The sequence below is a fragment of the Cibotium barometz genome, chromosome 19, assembly GCF_041138505.1.
Source record: "Cibotium barometz isolate CiBa-2024 chromosome 19, ASM4113850v1, whole genome shotgun sequence".
Lineage (NCBI taxonomy): Eukaryota > Viridiplantae > Streptophyta > Polypodiopsida > Cyatheales > Cibotiaceae > Cibotium > Cibotium barometz.
Window position 1 is genome coordinate 36,742,681 of NC_141064.1, and position 22,701 is coordinate 36,765,381.

Below are 22,701 nucleotides of genomic sequence, written 5' to 3' on the forward strand. Positions count from 1 at the left end.
CATTATCCTTATTATTTCTGCTTGAGGAGGATGCATAGTTGTTTTGCTGCACTTTCCCATTTTGCATGTCAACCTGCTTCTTATAGCATTTTGCCTACACATGTCCAGGCTTACCACAATAATAGCATTCACGTGCATCATTATATTGCCTTTGCGAATTTCCACGGCCTCTTTGACTCCCCCTGCCTCTGAATTTGCCTCTTCCACCTGCGTGTTGTTGTTGTCGTTGTTGATTCTGGGACTGTTGTTGTTGTTGCTGCTATCCATAATTCTGATTACCTGTTCAGCCACCTCCTTGACCGCGTCCACGGCCTCCTCTACCTCGTCCTCTTCCTGAACTTGTGTAGAAGGCCTGTTGCTCTAAACTGTTTTTGTTTTGTGAAGACTGTTGGTCTTTACCCAAGCTCTTCTCTTCTATAATTAGCATAGACACCAAATCTGTAAAGTTGGGAATGTTTTCCCGAATCTGAATAGACGTCTTGAACGCCTTGTATTGTGGTCCAAGACCACGTAGACAGACCTCCACTTTATCATCATCATCTACTGACACACCAATAGATGCAAGGGATTCCACAATACCCTTTATCTTCAACGCATAGTCATTCATAGACATGCTCTTTTTCTCCACAGTATGAAGTTCATTCTTCAACTGTATCTTACGTGCCTTGGTATTTGTTTCATAAAGCTTTACCAAGGTGCCCCACGCCTCCTTGGGGGACTTGGCATCCTGAATATGTCCAATCATGGTATCCTGTATACTAATGGATAGCCAATACATAACCTTCCTTGCTCCTTGGTTCCAATCTTTAAACTCTTTCACATCTGCAGCAGTAGGATTTATGTCCGGTATCTCCGGTGCCTCTTCATGCTCACCTTCTATGTAGTCCCAATAGCCCTTTCCCATCAGGAAATTCGTCAACCTGAACCTCCAAGCATGGAAGTTATTCTTATCAAGCTTCTCAGCCACAATCTGGGTTATCCCATCATTTGACATTTTGCCAAACACACAATTTTACCAGAACCAGCACTCTGGTTTGTCCTGCACAAATTGCTGTATTTTTTGTAGCGGTACTGTAGTACTCTCAAATGTCACAACAACCAGTGACTTCAATGTGCATACATACACCCAATGGCAACTGTTGACCTCTTTGCAGCACCCACAGTGTCTGCACAGTCAATCTGTCTTCCTGCAGTTCTTAAAATAGAGTTCTGCAGAGAATCGATGACTTACCCGCAGTGCTCGAAATTGCCTGCTTTCTGAAAAACAAAGGTCCAGACGCACCCAAAATGCGTTTTCGTCCCAGAAAATGGCATCCAATAGGACAGTATAGTTTCCCTATAGCTTTACTCCCATGAAGAAAGCTCCTCAATCAGAGATCGTTTGCCAGTGCCTCCCGTAGAGCTCCCGACAAGGGTCACCAACACAAATAGGGAAGAATAGTTGAAGCTCTTACCCTCGTACCGCTTCCTATGGTTCTCTTGCTTGCAGCTCAGCCCTTAGCACGAACCAGGCTCTGATACCATGAAAAGATGCAAGGGGGAAGAGAGCTTGAGCTCTTGCAAGCACACACACACACACTCACAAAACCCTAATAGAGAACACACAAGGTGAGAGGCTGAAAATCTTCTTCTTCTTCACTCAACACTCAACACACCATATACAAGATAAGAGTACACAATAATATGAAAGGTACTCAACCAATACATACACGGGTTCTCTATAGTGTGAACCCAACTAAATGAGCTGGTGCTATAACTATGCCAGTCTCTAGAATGGCTCTCACATAGCCTGTCATCCCACTGGCCGCATATCACCCAAGATCTCACCAACCATGCCAGTGGTGTAAGTGTGGGGCCTATCCCCCAAGCGGGTCATCAGTGTCCACCGCCTCACTAGACGAGCTCGATATCTCAACATTAGCCACCGCACAACCACTGGAATAGTAGAACCAAACAAGTACTCACCCACCCAAAATTGAAAGCCTTTCTTAACTTTTGATTTAGAATACAGATACTCACACACTCCTCTTTAAACTTTAATTTATAAAACAATCCATTGACAAACAATTACTGGGTACAGATGTCACAACTCAAAATTTCCATTCAATCCTTGTTTCTTACAAAATAGTATCACTCTGGACTCTCCGTTGAGACCAGCAGGTCAGCAACGAGATCCAGTAAACAGATTACAATAAGTTTCTCGTCATCATACATATATATCTTCCACGACATATGCATGGGTGTCCTTGGTACCGCGAGCCCATGCATCTCCTCGTCAGAATGCTCCAGGATCCTCCTTAGGTGTCCTGACACTTCACTCAGGGACCGCTTTGTTGGCCCTCGCCCATCGTACCGGAAGCACACCATTTTACACCATACCTAAGCTGGTCAAGACTTGGGCAGGTTTTTGCCGCGTGAGCCATCCTTTGAACACTCCCCACCAGCTGTTGCAACCAAACTTCCCTTAGAATACACATAAACCAAATGCTCCCTCCAGCATTCTGGAGTAAGATAGTCCTTTAAGAAAACAGGGCTTCTATGCAAGTTTTCAGTTTTGATTTTCTTTTGAATACAATGAGTATATCTTAATTCCGTATCATCCCAAGACTTCTAGATCACAGGTCTGGATTCCCAAGCAGAATTCCTCGAATTCTAAATTCTTGATCCTCAGATCAAAATCAAAGGTCTCAACTTGGTTTCAGATTTGGTGGGTGATTTGAGTGTAGATTACTGAACTGGTCACATCGTCTATTCTTGAAACTGACGAAGGAGTTATGTCTTGGTCATAGTGTGATTCAAGGTTTGAGTCTAGAAGGGTTCTCCCTGATCTATCTTTCTCGAAGATAATAATTCAATTACTACTTTACTGAATTCAAAACTAAACACGAACTCCTATGAGGAATAAATTAGTCATTTATCTAAAATTCCGACTTTGATAGTTTTTCTGAATTTTCTCATTATCATCCTAGAGAATATGAAACGGTAAAATTTTCTTTCACAGAGTATTTACTTAATTCATTTACCAATATTCATGGGATTTAAACAATGATTAAAGAGAACTCTTATTTTGATATAAAAATTCTATATGCATCTATTTATGCATAAAAATCCATTTTGATAAAAGTAACACTTTTATAATAAAAATACTCTTTTATGCATCTATTTATGCATAAAAATCAATATTGATGAAAGTAACACTTTTATAATAAAAATATTCTTTTATGCATCTATTTATGCATAAAAATCAATAATGATGAAAGTAACACTTTTATAATAATAAAAAATTCTTTTATGCATCATTTTATGCATAAAAATCAATAATGATAAAAGTAACACTTTTATAATAAAAAATATTCTTTTATGCATCTATTTATGCATAAAAATCAATATTGATAAAAGTAACATTTTTATAATTAAAAAAAATATTCTTTTATGCATCTATTTATGCATAAAAATCCATTTTGATGAAAGTAACACTTCGCTGGAGTAACAAATCAGTCTATGCTTACATGGTTTTGCCTCATTGGAGATGCTAAACTCTGGTGGAAACAGTGGTGCCGTGTGACAAGGGAGTCACCAGGCATTCTCAAACGTCCAGGGAAGACATCAAGCAGGCTGTGAAGGAAAGATATCTTCCCCCATCTCATGAATCCATAAAGATAAATGAGTTTTTTAGTCTTAGGCAGTGCATCTTAACTCTTGAGGACTACTATTCCAAATTTATCACTCTTCAGAAGTATGCCCCAGCTATGACTACTTCCCAGCAAGTGGCTCGTTTCTGCCAAAAGATTAAATGAACCCTTAGATTCCCGCCTTGAAGTAATGAGGCCAAGCACATTACAGGATGCTCTCATATGAGCAAAGCCCCTTGTGAAAGAAATGAGGACTGACAAACCTAAGCCTCAAAAGATATCAAATCCTAAAGATCAACCCTACAAGAAACCCCAACAGAATTTCCCCTACTACAATAGAGGGCGACAAAGCAACTCTTTTGTCCCCCACTTGTATGCTGCTTCTTCCAAAGAAAGTCCTCTCTGTTTTGAGTGCAATGAGCCGGGACACTTTAGGGCCAACTGTCCCAAGATGGCAACATCATTTCCCCAAGGTGGCAGAAGAAATCAAGGCCGTGGAACCCCTATCCACCAAGGTGCAAGAGGCGGTGGACGTGGCAGAGGCCGCGGAGGAGCAGTTGCTAGGACCGCCTGTATTATAAGTGAAGAACCGACCTTGGAAATGGCTGAAGAAGAGTGCACCACCGTCCATGCGACTGTAGAACACCAAGGTCCGAATAAACAATTTGGTGTAATCCAAACCCCAGCCACTCATCACGGTAAGCCATTCCAGCTTTTGATTGATTATGGCAGTACCCATTCATTTCTTTCTCCTAGGTGTTTGCAAAAATTAAACTTGGGTCAAAAAATAGCTAGAAGAATGACTGTAGAGTTAGCCAATGGGGGAAAGAAGTAGTATCTTGCCACTCTGTAGGAAACCTTGATTTTGAGCTGGGTAATAAGCGAACTCATGGCAACTTTAGAGTCTTGCCATTAGGAATTTATGATGGAATCCTTGGGATGGATTGGTTAATTGCGAACAAAGCTAGCATTCATTGTAACCAAGGGAGTATCACTTTTGAAAATGAGCATGGCCAAGTAATATCTGTTCAGGGGATAACAGGAAAACCTAAATCTAGGGTAGTCAAGGCAAAACATCTTCTCAAGGGAACACGTAAGGGTCAGCAAGTTTTCTTAGTTAAGCTCAACAAAGCCATTGAGCCTAGTAAGGAGACAGAATCCTCTTGGCTCCAAGAATTCTCTGACATCTTCCCTGATGAGCTTCTAGGGCCACCGCCTCCTCGAGAAGTTGATCATGAAATCGAGGTGATCCCTGGAGCTCAACGCGTCTCAAAAATGCCCTATAAAATGTCCCTTCCTAAAGCCATTAAACTTAAAGAGCAACTTTCCTAACTCATTAAGCAAGGATTTGTACACCCCAGTAGCTCTCCTTGGGGGGCACCTGTCCTTTTCCACAAAAAAAGAAGGACGGAACTCTCCGCCTCTGCATAGATTATCGAGGGCTAAATCAAGTCACTGTCAAGAATAAGTATCCTATCCCTCGCATCGACGAAATTCTTGACAGGCTTCATGGGGCCAAAGTCTTCTCAAAAATAGATTTGAGGTCTGGCTACTATTAGATCAAAGTAAAGGCAGCAGATATACCCAAGAGAGCCTTCAATACCCATTATGGCCACTATGAGTTTACTGTAATGTCATTCGGGTTAACCAATGCTTCTGCAACCTTTAATCGCCGAATGCAAGATATATTCCGTCCTTACTTGGATGATTTTGTGCTTGCTTTTTATTTATGACATCTTAATTTACTCCAAATCAATGGAAGAGCATGAGGAGCATGTGCATAGAGTTCTGCAATTGTTGTGCAGACATAAACTCTATGCCAAGAACAGCAAATGTACCTTCTTTACTCATCAAATTTAGTATCTTGGGTTCGTCGTCTCCAAAGATGGCATCTCAGTAGACCCAGCCAAGGTCAAAGATATTCTGGAGTGGCCACCCCCTAAATCAGTTCATGAAGTTCGTGGGTTTTTGGGAATCACGGGATGGTATAGGATTTTTATCAAAGATTATGCCTTGGTAGCTGCACCTTTGACGGATCTTCTTAAGAAGGATTGCAAAATAGTGTGGCTGCCAATCCATCAAAATAGTTTTGATCAGCTCAAGGTCATTATTACTTCTGTCCCAGTCTTGAAACTTCCTGATTTCACCAAGGAATTTGAAGTGGTTATTGATGCCAGTAGTCTAGCACTTGGTGGTGTCTTAGGCCAAGAAGGAAGACCAGTCACTTATACTTCCTGCAAGCTGAAGCAATATGAAGCAAATTATGCCACCCATGATTTGGAGCTCTTAGCAGTTTTTCATTACCTCAAATTATGGAGACATTATCTCTTGGGGGGCAAATTCCAGCTTGTAACTGACCACAAAAGTCTGAAGTGGATCTTCACCAACCCAGCCTAACCTCAACATGTGGCAAAGGAGATGGATTGAATGAAAGAAAGTAACAGGGGTGGGTTAGTCCCTCACCAAGGGAGTGGCTCATGAAGGAGTCACCACTTAGCATCTCACGGGAGAAGCTCACCATTGATTCTTGGAATAGATAACATTATCATGAATGCCCATAATCCCATTTACATTGGTATTTATACTCCACCCAAGAGTTCACACCTACTTACTAGTTGTCCATGGCCTTGGGCCCATAATGCTTTCTTACAAACCATCCCTTCCCCAATGGTTTCGTCCTCGAAACCTCAAATGAATACCCCAAATTCGGAGAAGAATGTTCCATGTGGCTGAATTTACACCAACCCATATTGCTCTATCAATGCTTCATATCCCTCCAATGCTGAAATAGGTTGCCATGAAGCTTCTTCCTTAGGTAAACCCTTCCATTGAACAAGATACTCCACCAAGGTACGAGTGCGAAGTACCTTTTTCCTTGTACCCAAGATAGCTTCTGGAATGTATTCAATCATTCCCTCTTCATTCATTGGAGGTAACTCATCAACCATTTGATCGATCATACCCACATATCCTTTCAAGTGAGAGACATGAAACACATCATGAATCTTTGTTGTAGATGGAAGTAAGAGTTGATATGCAACCTCCCCAACTCTTCGTATCACTTGATAAGGACCATAATAGCGATGAGCTAGTTTGGTGTTTGTGCTTCCCTTCAAAGACGCATATCTTGACTTTGGTATTCTCAAAAGAACCCAATCTCCCAGTTTGAATTCCAATGGTCTTCGATGAACATTGGCATATTGTCTCATTTTCTCTTGTGCAACCTTCAAATTACTTTTGCATTGTTGCAACAAAGCTTGCATCCTTTCAGCTTCCTCCTTGGCATTATGGTTAGAAGTCTCATATGTACCCACCAACATAGGCAAATTGACCTTGTAACCATATAAAGCCTCAAAGGGTGACATGCCAATGCTCACATGATATGTTGAGTTGTAAGCAAACTCAGCCAAAGGTAACCAATCATCCCATGTGCTTTGAGTATCATGACAATAGTGGCGTAGATATGTTTCCACCCATTTGTTTACTCTTTCTGTTTGACCATCGGTTTCGGGATGATAGGCGGTGCTTGGAGTAAGCTTGGTTCCCATATATTCAAACAATGTTCTCCAAAAAGTGCTCATGAATTTGACATCGCGATCACTCACAATTTGTGACGGCATACCATGCAACTTGAAAACCCCATCAACAAATTGCTTGGCAACATTTTGGGCTGAATATGTGACCTTGGAAGGAATGAAATGGGCCACTTTGGTCAATCTATCCACCACAACATACAAGCTGTCCCACCCTTTCTTTGTGCGCGGAAGGTTAGTAATGAAATCCATTGATATATGACTCCATTTGCCTTCGGGAATGGGCAATGGCTGAAGCAAACCTCCCGGTTTATGTGTAGGATCCTTGTTCAATTGACATGACCGGCACCCACTTACATAAGCATGAATGCTCTTCCACATCCCCTTCCAAAAGAAACTTTTCCTTATTGCATCAAAGGTTTTGTAGACACCCAAATGACCAGCCATAGGAGTACAATGCATCTCTTCCATGATCTTCTTGATAAATGATGAAGTAGGAACCAAGTAGACTTTTCCTTTGTAGTAGAGGAGACCATTTTTCAGCTCATAATGGGGTAACTCTTCACATACACCTTGCTGTAATTTCTGCACTATTTGTGAGGTTTCTTCATCAAACAAGTACTCTTCTTGTATCTCCATGATCCAATCTTTATGCACCTCAGAAATAGCATACAATGAGCAGGCCCACATACGAGACAAGGAATCGGCAACCACATTTTCTTTGCCCTTTGTGTATGTGATTTCAAAATCATAGTTTTGTAGTGTTGCTACCCACCTTCTTTGCTTAGGAGACAAATTGGGTTGTGTGAGGAAATACTTCAGCACCCTATGATCACTTCTCACATAAAAATGACTCCCATATAAGTAATGGTGCCATTTCTTGATAGCATGGAGTATAGCAATCATCTCTTGCTCATACACATGGAGTTCTCTTTCTTTGTCATTCAGCTTTCTACTTTCATAAGCAATGACTCCATGGTCTTGGTAAAGTACCGCACCAATCCCTCTTCCACTTGCATCCGCCCTTATTGTGAAAGGTTTGGTGAAGTCTGGACATACCAAAATAGGTGCTGATGTGAGCATCTTCTTCATATCTTCAAAGCTTTTGTTGGCAATGGCATCCCAAAAGAAGGTTTCCTTCTTCAATTTATCCGTCATTGGGGCTGCAATTTCTGCATAGTGGGCAATAAAGCGCCTATAGAATGAAGATAACCCCAAAAATCCCCTCAATTGAGTAGTGTTTGAAGGAACCGGCCAATTCCTAATACATTCCACTTTCTTTGGATCCACACAAATGCCATCCTTGCTCACAATGTGACCCAAATATTCCACCTCATGTGCCATGAAGGTACATTTTGTCTCCTTAACATACAACTTGTTTTGCCTCAAGACCTCCAAAACCTCTTTCACGTGCTTCAAATGCACTTCCTCATCTTTGCTATAGATAAGTATGTCGTCGAAAAAGACCAATACAAACTTGTAGAGGAAAGGTTGAAGCACTTTGTTCATCAATGCTTGAAAAGTTGCCGGTGCATTGCATAATCCAAACGGCATAACCATGAATTGGTAAAGACCCCTTTCTGTACGAAATGCTGTTTTGAACTCATCACCACTTTTCATCCTTATTTGATGGTATCCGGAACGCAAATCAATTTTTGAAAAGCATGTGGCACCCTTCAACTCATCCAAAAGATCATCCACCCTTGGTATTGGAAATCGATTTTTGATGGTGATCTTATTCAAATCACGGTAATCAATGCACATGCGAAAAGTACCATCCTTTTTCTTCACAAGTAGCACCGGAGAAGCAAAAGGAGATTGCTCCCCCAGCATTCTTGACATAAAACAATCATTTACAAACAGCATTTACAAACAGTTTACAAATACAGTTTCTATATTAACTCTCATTTTTCCACATTATCCCTCATCAACCCACATTACTTAGTCACATTCCATTTATATGTGTACTCATCCAATCACATCATTTTCCATCTCCTCACTTTAGATTCCTTCACATCACATATCATATATTCACATCCATACATCTACGTCTACATGCATACACCCACCTCCACATTCTCATCCACATCTATACATCTACATCTACATGCATACATCCACATCTCCATTCACATCCACATCTATACATCTACATCTATATGCATACATCCACATCTCCATTCACCTCCACACCTATACATCTACATGCATACATCCACATCTCCATTTACATCCCCATCTATACATCTACATGCATACATCCACATCTCCATTCACATCCCCATCTATACATCTACATCTACATGCATACATCCACATCTCCATTCACATCCATATCTATACATCTACATGCATACATCCACATCTCCATTTCCCTCCACATCTATACATCTACATGCATACATCCACATCTCCATTCACATCCCCATCTATACATCTACATGCATACATCCACATCTACATTCACATCCCCATCTATACATCTACATCTACATGCATACATCCACATCTCCATTCACATTCACATCCATACATCCACATCTATATGCGTACATTCACATCTACATCTATATGCACATTCATGCATCCATCCACCTTCACATCCACATCTACATCTATATGCATACCTCCACACCTCCATGATTACTATAAAATTCTTTTAATTAATCTAGGGTGATAATTCCTAGAATATGGTAGGAAGTCCTCTTTTTATGCTTTGAATGAAATTATTTTATGCGTAATTTCTATAAAAATTTTGCCATAGCTCCGCTACTATGACTGAAAAATCTCAATTTTTTCTAAGGGATAAGGCTTATCATTAAGGAAATAATTAGAATGGTCTCTAATTGGATCATCAATCCATAATGGATTGAATCATCGATATACATAAACTAAAAGCATAGAAAAAAGCCATTAATTTGGCCTCAAGCATAGCTTAATCTTGGATTAAGGAAAAGCCTTATGAAAAGCTTCATTTGGATTGAAAAGGGTCATGAGTATGACCATTTCTTAAGTGAGAGAGAGAAAGACCATTAGAATTAAATATAAATAGAATTTTATGTAATTCTTTACTATCATTAATTAATTAACTTCAATAGCATTTCAAAAACCATATCAATTAAGCTTCTCAAGCTTGAGAGGGGTTGAGAAGAGAGAATCATTGAGAAATTATAGAAAAGATCAAAATTCACTATACTTATCTTATAATTTTCTTGATTCTTTGATCACGGTAGAGGCCCCCAACCAATCAATTGGTTTAGTATGTTGATGGAGTCACCAATGGGGATTGAAGAAAGAGAGAAGTATCAAAAACTAGTGAATTATTAAAGAATTCACAGTTCTTGGCTTAGGTAGAGTAGAGTAACAATGCATAAGACACTATATCCTTTTCAACAAAGGAAGGCTTCTATTTATAGGAAAAATTGAGCTCCTAACCAAACAAACTGATTCTAGAATTTTCCAAGTCAGTTTGGTTGAATTTGGACTAGATTTGGACCTAGTTTGGTTACTTTTTGATTCGATTTGGTTCCATTTTGATTTGGTTTGGTTCAAGAGATATGAGAGATAAAAATATCACATTATTTTTTAGTTTAAAACTCATTCAAGCATGTGAAATATGTACCTCCTTTAAAGAACTCCCCTTCCTTACATATGTGTCAAAATTTTATTGCTCATAGTTTTTTTTACTAATAAACCTTGTATATTTTCAACTCTTTATCTTATGTGAAATATGAACCTTCTTTAAAGAACTCCCCTTCCTTACATATGTGTCAAAATTTTATTGCTCATAGTTTTTTTCTAATAAACCTTGTACATTTTCAACTCTTCATCTTATGTGAAATATGCACCTTCTTTAAAGAACTCCCCTTCCTTACATATGTGTCAAAATTTTATTGCTCATAGTTTTTTACTAATAAACCTTGTACATTTTTAACTCTTCATCTTATGTGAAATATGCACCTTCTTTAAAGAACTCCCCTTCCTTACATATGTGTCAAAATTTTATTGCTCATAGTTTTTTACTAATAACCTTGTACATTTTCAACTCTTCATCTTATGTGAGCATTTACTCATTTTTGGGTATCTTCTTTTACAAATTGGATTTATCTCCTCCCTACACATGGATTGATGCTATTGGCCCATAGGAACCTTAATTGGACCATAATCCAAAAATTTCTGAAAATCTAGACCCTTAGACTAAGGTTCTTTATACCTATTTCCAATTAATTCCAATTGCACATTGGAAAATTCTTTTTGAATTTCTGTTTCAGGGGAATTCATTTTAATAAGGTGAGATATTTTTCTATCCAAAAATATTCAAAATCTGAATATTCTCTCTCTAGAATAATTTTCTCTCTCTAGGCTAAAACAGTTAGAAACAAGGTCTTTATATTTCTGAAGAGGGATTGATTACAGGGAAAGATACTAGACATCAAAAAGGGGTTGGGGGAGGAATCTTACAAGTTTTTTTAAAATATTAGTGTTAATAATTGTGTATCTTTTCCTTTTAAAATAATGACATAAAATTGTATAAAGCTACGAATTGAGTGATGTTGTATTCGATGAATTGTATTGAAATTGTTATCTTTAAAGAGTGCAAGTTTTTCATGGCTTCGATGCTAACTCTGTTCCGTGCTTGTGTAGCCAGGCGGCGTCGGTAGCAAGGCCCGAGAATGGCCCAAGGTATCCCTCATACCATTGGGATAATAAGGTTCGCCGATTGAGACGAGAGATTATGATGCTGTCTAGTTCTGAGGGCCCAGGCTAGTGCGGTGAATAAGCCCACCCTAGTGTGCAGACATCCCTCTGAGGGGTGGGAGGATCCAGCGATGGAGCCTGAGAGGGCAACATGCCGGCTTGAGTCCTCGCCCTAGTGCAGCCAACGATGAGGTGTATGGTCCCGTAGGGTTTTTCCTTATAGCATGTAGAGGCTGGAAGGCCGAATTCTAGATCATCGGTGGTATAAAGGAAAATATTAAGAGAGCCGGTTTGGCTTGTATGGAATTGATTCATATATAAACTTTTTTTATAAATCTTGTCTTTGGCATTATTGTATTGTGGAAAAAGGCTGTTTTAACAAACCTTGTGAAAAGGGCCTTAATTAAGAAACATGTTTATTTATGTCAAACAGTGTGGTAGGATTAATTAGAAAACAAATTGACGTGTGAGTAGGGTAGAAAGTGGGAGGATGGAATGCCCCGACGGCACCATCCTACGGACGAGGGTGGACCCGATTAGTCGGGTAGCTTTCCAACAAATTAAGTGAAAGCCCTACGCTAGATAAATAGGTTCTTGGGCAACTCTATTCTAGAATACTAGGCCAGCGGCTGTGCCTTGCATGGATGAGGAAAAAAGCGTTGCCTCTAGAAATCAAGTCTAATAGTTGCCCAATTTATGATCAATGGGTGATTTGATTTTTAGAAGATCACACTCCCCCTGTAGGATAGGACTAGGTCTTACCTATGAATCGTATCCTTGAATCTCTACATGGTCAAGGTGTCGATTCTAAATAGGAAATTTTCTCCAAGTTAAGACTTGGTGCAAGATATTGTGGCAAGATAGGAATGCCACATGTAATATTGTATGGTGTATGAGTGTTGACCAAAAGAGTGGAAAAGGAAGTGCCACATGGGAGATGATGTGTAAAGTGGGATAAGGCTAGAAAGCCTATATCATTATATGGTTCACTTGAGATATGCAATATAGAAGAGATCAAGTGTTGAGTGTTGACCAAAAGAGTGGAAAAGGGAGTGCCACATGGATGATGATGTGTAAAGTGGGATAAGGCTAGAAAGCCTATATCATTGTATGGTTCACTTGAGATATGAAATATAGAAGAGATCAAGTGTTGAGTGTGCAATCTCTCTCTCTCTCTCTCTCTCTCATGGAGTTTTTAGTGTGGTTTAATCTACCTTAATTATGTTGCTTAATCATTGTCTATCACCATGATCAATCCCATTTTTGGATTGTTAACAGACTAATCCCTCAATTCTTTCAAAACCAAACCGAAAAAAACTTCCCTCGCCCGGAAAGCACGTGCGATTCCTCCACGGATATTTTTACCCTAACGTAGTCAAGGTCATCACACTGACCAAATTGATCCAACCAAACCTATAAGTCACTTGGTGAGACCAAGGAAAAACCTTGCACTTGGATCATAGAGACCAATGCTTTTTTCCTCATCGAGAGGCACAACCATTGATTCTTTTCCATAGAACAAGGACTATCCGGGATTTACTTCATCTATCGTACCATAGCAGAATTGAGTCTCATTTTAGGGATCCATCAGTCCAGTCTACTAACCCCATCTAGTCCCATGGGTTAGCCAACCGCCCAACCACTGTAGTGATGGGATCCAATTAGGAATTTGGTTAGGTTTTGTCTCGGGTACCAGGGAAAAGAGTTCCAAAGGCCCCCTAGCCTGCAAACTTAAAGCTAGTCACACCACTTACACACCCAATATGAAATTACCTTTTTCACAGATTCAGCTGACTTCAAAACAATATTTTAATGAAACCATAGTATCACTGATCATAATCCTCCACAATATCCGGTTGAATTCTCATTTCCAATCATTCCTTCATCGGTGTACCTATGGCATCATTGGTAGAACGCTCACCACCTGTCCACTCACGGGCCTTTTCGATAGTTTCTAGCTCATAGTACTCGGCAATATATTCACTTTATAAAAATCAAAATGGAATCTCCATTGAAGATCAGCAAGACCAACCAACAGATCCATATAAAAGAGCCATGGACTCATCCGTTGAGGACCAGCAAGGTCAATCAACCAAATCCATGCCCAGTTTCAGAAAACAACTCTTACTCGTTGTTCCAATATCTTCCTCGATGCACGTGTGGGTATCTTTGGTGACCCAGAGCTCGAGCACCGTATGGTCAGCACCCTCTAGGATCCCTCGTAGGTCACCTAGCGCTTCACTCATAGGCCGCTTCCTTGGTCCCTCATCCACCGTATCGGAAGCTCACCATTTAAATCGAACCGAGGGCTGGTCAAGACCTCGGCCTTGCTACGTGAGACATCCTCCATTGACTCTCCGTTCAACTATTGCAACTTTATCAGTTAGGTCTCCTATGACCTCATTCACAAGACGGTCAAAATGCTTTCTTAGCATTCTTGTCATAAAACAGTCATTTAAAAACAGGTCATAAATACAATTTCTATAACGAACTCTCATCTTTCCACATTGTTCCACATCAATTCACATTATCTAATCCACATTCATTTCATATGTATTTCCATTCTCATCACATCATTTTCCATCTCATCACATCTTTCTTCATTTATCCTCATCATCAGATCTCATCCACTCGCATCTACCCATATCCACATCTCATCACATCATATTCATTCACATCTCATATCATCCATTCACATCTATCCCAATCTCATCACATCCATTTCACATCACATCTCATTCATTCACATCCCGATTCACATCAGATCCTGATTCACATGTCATCACATCTCATCCATTCACATCCCATATTATTCATTCACATCCCGATTCACATGTCATCACATCTCATTCATTCACATCCTGATTCACATGATAACACATCTTATTCATTCACATCACATAAAATCTATTCACGTCCATCACATTCATTTACATCCATCACATCACATCCATTCATATCCATCACATTCATTCTCATCACCATCCCATCCCATACATTCTATCCACATTACATCACATCACATCTATCCACATCATGTCTCATTCATACGCATCTTATCTCATTCATCCACATCCATCCAATCCTTCACATATGTACGACTACCCACATCTATCCATACACATCCACAGCCACATCCACATCCATTCTTTCACATACACATCCACATCCCTTTATATCACATCACATCCTTTCACATACACATCCACATCCGATGTTTCACATACACATACATATCCACATCCATTCTTTTACATACACATCCACATCCATTCTTTCATATACACATCCACATCCATTCTTTCACATACATATCCACATCCATTCTTTCACATACACATCCACATCCATTCCTTCACATACACATGCACATCCATTCTTTTACATACACATCTACATCCACATCCACATCCACATCCATGTACTTCCCAACTCACCCTTTCACATATCCTCTCATCTCATTCTCATGTCATCATTCTCATCCACATCCATTTACTTCACATCTCATCCCCATTTTCATCACACCATATCCTATCACATCCCATTCACATCTTATCGCATCTTATCACATCCATTCACATCCTATCGCATCCCATTTACATCTTATCACATCCATTCACATCTTATCGCATTCCATTTACATCTTATCACATCCATTCACATCTTATCACATCTCATTTACATCTTGTCACATCCATTCACATCCTATTCCCATTTAGTAGTTTTTACTACTTTGATACCGATAATGGAACTTTTTGTAAATTTCTACCAATTGCTTGGCCTAGATAAAGGTTCTTTTTCTTGACGACTGTTTCCATATTCTTTCTCAATTTCTCAAATGAATTAAATTCAATATTCCTATTTTGGAATAGAAGAATTCATGGGATTTACAAAAATCAATTCTACCCATATTTTCACTTTTGATAAATAATCATAAATTGAATTATACTAAAAAAATTTCTTTTTCTCATTTAATTTCTTCAAGGTTAAATATCATGGGAATTCCTCTTTTGCATTTGATTATTTGCATTCCAATATCATGGGAATTCCTCTTTTATCATCAAATATTTCTCATAAAATAAATTCATCAAAAATAAAATATCCATTAATTCAACATGCTAGGAATTTCTCTTTTCCCATATAAATGATTGAATTCCAAATGTCATAGGAATTTCTCTTTTACCATTTAAATATTTCTCATAGATAAAATAAATTTATCTAAAATTTATCTTTGAATTTAAATAAAATATCAAAAAATTCCAATACGCTAGGGGTTTCTCTTTTTCCATCTAGATGATTGAATTCCAAATGTCATAGGAATTCTTCTTTTACCATTTAAATATTTCTCATAGATAAAATAAATTTATCAAAAATTCCTCTTTGAATTTAAATAAAATATCCAATAGTTCCAATATGCTAGGAATTTCTCTTTTGCCATCTAAATAAATGAATTCCAAATGTCATAGGAATTTTTTTTTAACCATTTAAATATTTCTTATAGATAAAATAAATTTATCAAAAACTCATCTTTGAATATAAATAAAATATCCAATAATTCCAATATGCTAGGAATTTCTCTTTTCCCTTTTAAATGATTGAATTCCAAATGTCATAGGAATTCCTCTTTTACCATTTAAATATTTCTCATAGATAAAATAAATTTATCTAAAATTCATCTTTGAATTTTAAAAAATATCTAATAATTCCAATATGCTAGGAATTTCACTTTTGACATCTAAATGATTGAATTCCAAATGTCATAGGAATTCCTCTTTTACCATTTAAATATTTCTCATCGATAAATTTAATTTATCTAAAATTTATCTTTGAATTTAAATAAAATATCCAATAATTCCAATATGCTAGGAATTTCTCTTTTTCCATCTAAATGATTGAATTCCAAATGTCATAGGAATTCCTCTTTTACCATTTAAATATTCCTCATAGATAAAATAAATTTATCTAAAATTCCTCTTTGAAATTAAATAAAATATCCAATAATTTCACTATGCTAGGAATTTTTCTTTTCCCATCTAAATGATTGAATTCCAAATGTCATAGAAATTTCTCTTTTACCATTTAAATATTTCTCATAGATAAAATAAGTTTATCTAAAATTCATCTTTGAATTTAAATAAAATATCCAATAATGCCAATATGCTAGGAATTTCTCTTTTTCCATCTAAATGATTGAATTCCAAATGTCATAGGAACTCCTCTTTTATCATTAAATATAATTACCATAATTTTCTCATTTCTTAATTATTTAATTACACATAAACTTAAAAATTAGTTTTCCATTGAATGTGACAAAAACCATTGAACTTTTAACCTAGGATATTCAATCCAAGAATATGGTAGGAAGTCATCTTTTCACGTTATGCATAAGGATGAATTATGTATCAATTTCTTAAAAACATTTGCCATATCAAGTCCTCCGCTGCTATTACTGGCAATTTTTATTTTTATGAAAAGAATAAGACATAGTAAATTAATTATGATAGTATAACTATCTTTTATCCTTAAATCGAATTTATGGATTTATCTCTTAATATTACCATATTTTTCAAGCATATAAGTATAAAAACGATTTTCTTAAACCTCTAGCTTCACAAGCCTGGAGCTTGATTTGTGAATAGAGAATTTCTCCATGAGAAGCATTAATTGAATATAGAATAGGTCATAGGAATGACCATTCTTTGGAGGAGAGATAGATATGCTTTAAAAAAATATTTTTATTTAAGCGTAAATGAAAACTTTATGTGTTTAATCACTAAAATCCATTAGAGAGCTTCAATTGCATTAAAGAGCCATTCAATTGAATACTTCTCAAGCTTGAGAGGGGTTGAGAAGTGAGAAACATTTAGAGATTAAGAAAAAGACCATAAATCACACTTTACCTCTTATTTTGCTTGATTCTTTAGTCTAAGGAGAGGCCCCCAACCAATCAATGGGTTTAATATGTTGATGAAGACTCCAAAGAAGGTTGAAGAGAGAGAAACTCCATTCTCTCCAAATTGTAGAGGATTTTTCATTATTTCAGTATAATACTGGCATGGTATAGTTCACATATTTTTTTTACAAAGGGATAAGGATCTATTTATAGGTGAGGGAGGCCTCTAACCAAGTCCAACTAGTTTCTAGAATTTTCCAAGTTCAATTCGGCTAAAATTGGACAAGATTTGGACCAATTTCGCTCCCTTTTTTATTTGGTTTGATCCTAGAGAGAGGAGAGATAAAAATATCTTATTATTTTTGAGTTTAAAACTCCTCCACACATGTGAAATAGACGCCTCCTTGAAAAGCCCCCTTCTCCTTACCTAGGTGTCAAAAATTATCATTATACCCAAAATATCTCATTGTTTTAGTAATATTCATAGTTTTTTTACTAATAAACGTTGTACTCAGTCAACTCTTCATCTTATGTGGGCATTTACTCATTTTTGGATATTTTTCTTTTATAAATTGGATTTATCTCGTCCTCACACTTGGATTGATCCTATTGACCCATAGGAACCTTAATTGGACCATAATCTAAAAATTTCTGAAAATCTAGACCCTTAGGCTAAGGTCCTTTATACCTATTTTTAATTAATTCCAATTGCACCTTGAGAGGGGTTGAGAAGTGAAATCTTTTGAGAATATTAATGAAAACCATGAAATTACTTCTTACCTCTTGATTTGGCTTGCCTCTTTATCTTAGAAGGAAGCCCCTAAACCAATCAATTGGTTTAGTATGTTGAGAAGAAAGATCCAAGGATTTTTGGAGAGAGAAGCTCCAATCTCTCCTAAAGTAGAGGATTTTTAAGGGATAATAGAAAATATCATTATTTTAATGTAATACTAGCATGGTATAGTTCACAGATTTTTTTTACAAAAGACTAAGGATATATTTATAGGTGAGAGAGGCCACTAACCAAGTCCAACTGGGTTCTAGAATTTTCTAGGTTCAGTTTGACTCAATTTGGACAAGATTTGGACCAGTTTGGCTCCCTTTTTTATTTGGTTTGATCTAGGAGAGAGGAGAGATAAAAATATCACAATTTTTTAAAATTAAAAACTCATCCACATGTTTGAATTAGGCACCTACCTCAAGAGTCCCCCTCTCCTTACCAAGGTGTCAAAAATGCATCATTATTCCAAATAATCTCATTTTTTTAGTAATATCTCATAGTTTTTAACTAATAAACCTTGTACTCAATCAACTCTTCATCTTATGTGAGCATTTACTCATTTTTTGGGTATTTTCTTTTATTCTTTGGATTTATCTCATCCCAACACTTGGATTAATCCAATTGGCCCATTGAAACCTTAATTGGACCATAATCTAAAAATTGTTGAAAATGTAGACCCTTAGGCTAAGGTCCTTTATTCACATTTTCAATTAATTCCAAATGCACATTGGAAAGTTCTTTTTAAATTTTTGTTTCAGGGGAATCCATTTTAGACACTAGGAGGATTTTTATATCCAAAGATATCTTAATTTAGGATTATCTCTCTCTAGACTTTTTCTCTCTCTAGGCCAAAATAGGGTAAAACAAGATTTTTCTTCTATTTCAGAGAGGGGAATAATTACAAGAACAAAAGGGGAGGTCTTAAACCTTTACACCTCAAAAGCAGGAGGGAGAAATCTTACAGCAATAGACAACCTTATTTTAGAGCAGGAAAGTGTGCTAGGTGTGGGCAAGGTTTCAACGTCAACGAAACCATGATGTTGGTGGTACTTCCATGCAAGCACACATATCACTCAATGTGCTTTGCATCATTATGCACTCTTAGGGATCGATGTATATTTCCCTATTGTACTATGGTGATTCCACGTAGTGCTCATTTGAGTGTGGTTTGGAGAGCAGGTAAAGACCTTTGTTTCATTTTTACATGTATATAATTTGTCACCAATATGCTAGTTAACACTCACATGTATGGTAGTTGATAGGATCTAGTATGCTAGTTAATAGTCACTAACATGCTAGTCAACAGTCACCTATGTTAATTAGCATTCAACATTTCCTATTTAGCAGTCACCTATTCAATAGTATGCTAGTCCTATATGCTAATTTATAGTCCCCAGTATGCTAGTTAACACTAACCAGTATGCTAGTTTAATAGTGCCAAGTATGCTTGTTAATAGTCACCTGCCTGTGAACAAGCATGATAGTTAATAATGCCTAGTATACTTGTTAATAGTCACCTGTGAACAAGCATGATAGTTAATAATGCCTAGTATGCTTGTTAATAGTCACCTATTAACAATTAACAACAACCATAATAGTTAACAGTGCCCAATATGCAAGTTTATAGTCCCCACTATGCTATTTTATAGTCCCCAGTATGCTAGTTAACACTTATCAGTATGCTAGTTAACAATGCCCACTATGCCCACTATGCTTGTTAACAGTCACCTATTAACAAGCATGATAGTTAACATTACCTAGTATGCTAGTTAACACTCCCTAGTATGCTTGTTAGCAATTTCTAACATATTATTTAACAATCACCTGTTCACTAGCATGCTAGCCAACAACCACCCATGTTAGCTTGGGATATCAAAACTCTGAACACTCCCCCTCAAGCTCATCCCATGTACTCCCCACATAGTACGGAAGTACTCAAACTTCTCCCTGCTAAGTGGCTTTGTAAAGACGTTTGCCACCTGCTCGTGAGTCTTCACATACTGTAGATCAACTATACCATCCAACACCTTCTCTCTGACAAAGTGATAATGGACCTCTATGTGTTTGGTCCTTGCATGAAATACTAGATTCTTGGCTAACTGTATACTGCTCATGTTGTCACAATGAATGACAACTTTGCCATCAATAGGCTCACCCAAATCTGCCAAGAGACTCTTTAACCATATTCCTTCACAAGTAGCAATGGCTGCACCTCTGTACTAGATAAAGCAACTGTAGGTTGCTTCTTGCTACTCCAACTCACCACGGCACTTCCAAGTGTAAAGGCATAACCACTAGTAGACCTCCTGTCATATGAGCTACCTGCCCAATCAGCATCTGTGTAGCCATGTATATCCAAGCCTTTACCATTCTCATAAAGAAGACCATAATGTGCAGTGGTCTTTACATATCGCATAATGCGTCTCACTGCATCCAAATGAGGTTTTCTGGGGCTCTGCATAAATTGGCTTACTAGCCCCACAGCATAACTCAAATCCGGGCATGTGATAGTCATGTAAATGAGACTACCAACCATCTTTCTGTACATAGATGGATCATCCAATTCCTCACCAAAATCAGCCCGCAACTTCACATTCTGCTTCAAAGGTGTACTCATAGGCTTACACCCTGTCATGCCATATTTTGCCAACATATCCAATGCATATTGGCGTTGCACTAACCATGTACCTGCATGGTCTTTGATCACTTCAATTCCAAGAAAGTATCTCAACTCACCCAAATCTTTCATGTCAAATTGCCCACTCAATGCTTTCTTGACATGCATCACATCTGTACAATGATCACCTGTGATAATCAAGTCATCCACATAGATGACAAGTAAAACAATCCCATGATCTGTCTTCTTCACATAGAGTGAAGAATCTGCTGTAGAAATTTGAAATCCAAGGGAGATAAGATATCTGCTCATCTTATCACTCCAAGCACGAGGTGCTTGCTTCAAGCCATATAATGCCTTTTTCAATCTGCATACATGAGTGGGATACTTTGGGTGTACATAACCTTCTGGCTGTGCCATATACACTTCTTCTTGTAGATCACCATTTAGAAATGCATTTTTGACATCCATTTGATGCATTTCCCAACCATTAGCTGCAGCCATAGCAATGACTGCTCTCACTGTTCCCATCTTTGCCACTGGACTGAATGTTTCATCATAGTCCAAACCTTCAGTCCAGTGGCAAAGATGTAAGATATAACCCTTAGCTACCAATCTTGCTTTATGTCGCTCAATGGAACCATCAGACTTGCATTTCACTTTGTAAACCCATTTACAACCAATGACATTTTTGTCCTGTGGTAATGCAACCAAATCCCATGTATCATTATGAACTAATGCGTCCATCTCAACATCCATTGCTTTCTCCCATACATGCTTTCCAATAGCTTCTGTATAGCATGTAGGTTCCACATGCTTCACCAAAGATGTCATATATGCATAATGCATAGCAAAATCACGGTATGTCAACCTGTCACAACTGGATATCTGACTCTTTGGGATCTCCGCAATGCATCCGGATCACTCTGAACACCTGCCACTCTAGCATGTGGTGGCACATATCTATCCTGCCTAGCACTAGGTGTGCGTAAAACAGGTATGCCAAGCTCCTCATCCAAACTCTCTGAACTGGACGACTCATAACCTGTAATTCGAATTCCTTCAACCTTCTTCTTGCCTTTATCCATAGCACTACTCCCAGTGCTCACACTCTCATGCCTCAAACGTCTTGACCATGGATGTACAGTACTACTCTCAGTCTCTGCTGCTGCTGGCCTAGACATAGTAGTAGAACTAGAACTTGCTTGTGGCAAGTTCACATGCACATCAGCTTCAAGTGACTCAATGACACCCTCATCTTTTGCTTTGTACCAACTAGCAAGCTCATCAAACACCACATCTCGTGAGATAACCATTTGTCTGGGTTGTAACATTTGTATGCCTTTCGATCCTGTGCATATCCAACAAACACACACTTTTCTGCCTTAGGATCCAACTTCATCCTTCTCTCGTCAGGCACATGTACATAAGCTATGCATCCAAAAACTTTGAGGTGTCCAATGTCTGGCCTAAAACATCTAGCCTAAAACCTGTAAGTCGCATCTCTAGCGTACTTCCATGTATGGCTGCTGTAGGTGTTTTATTTA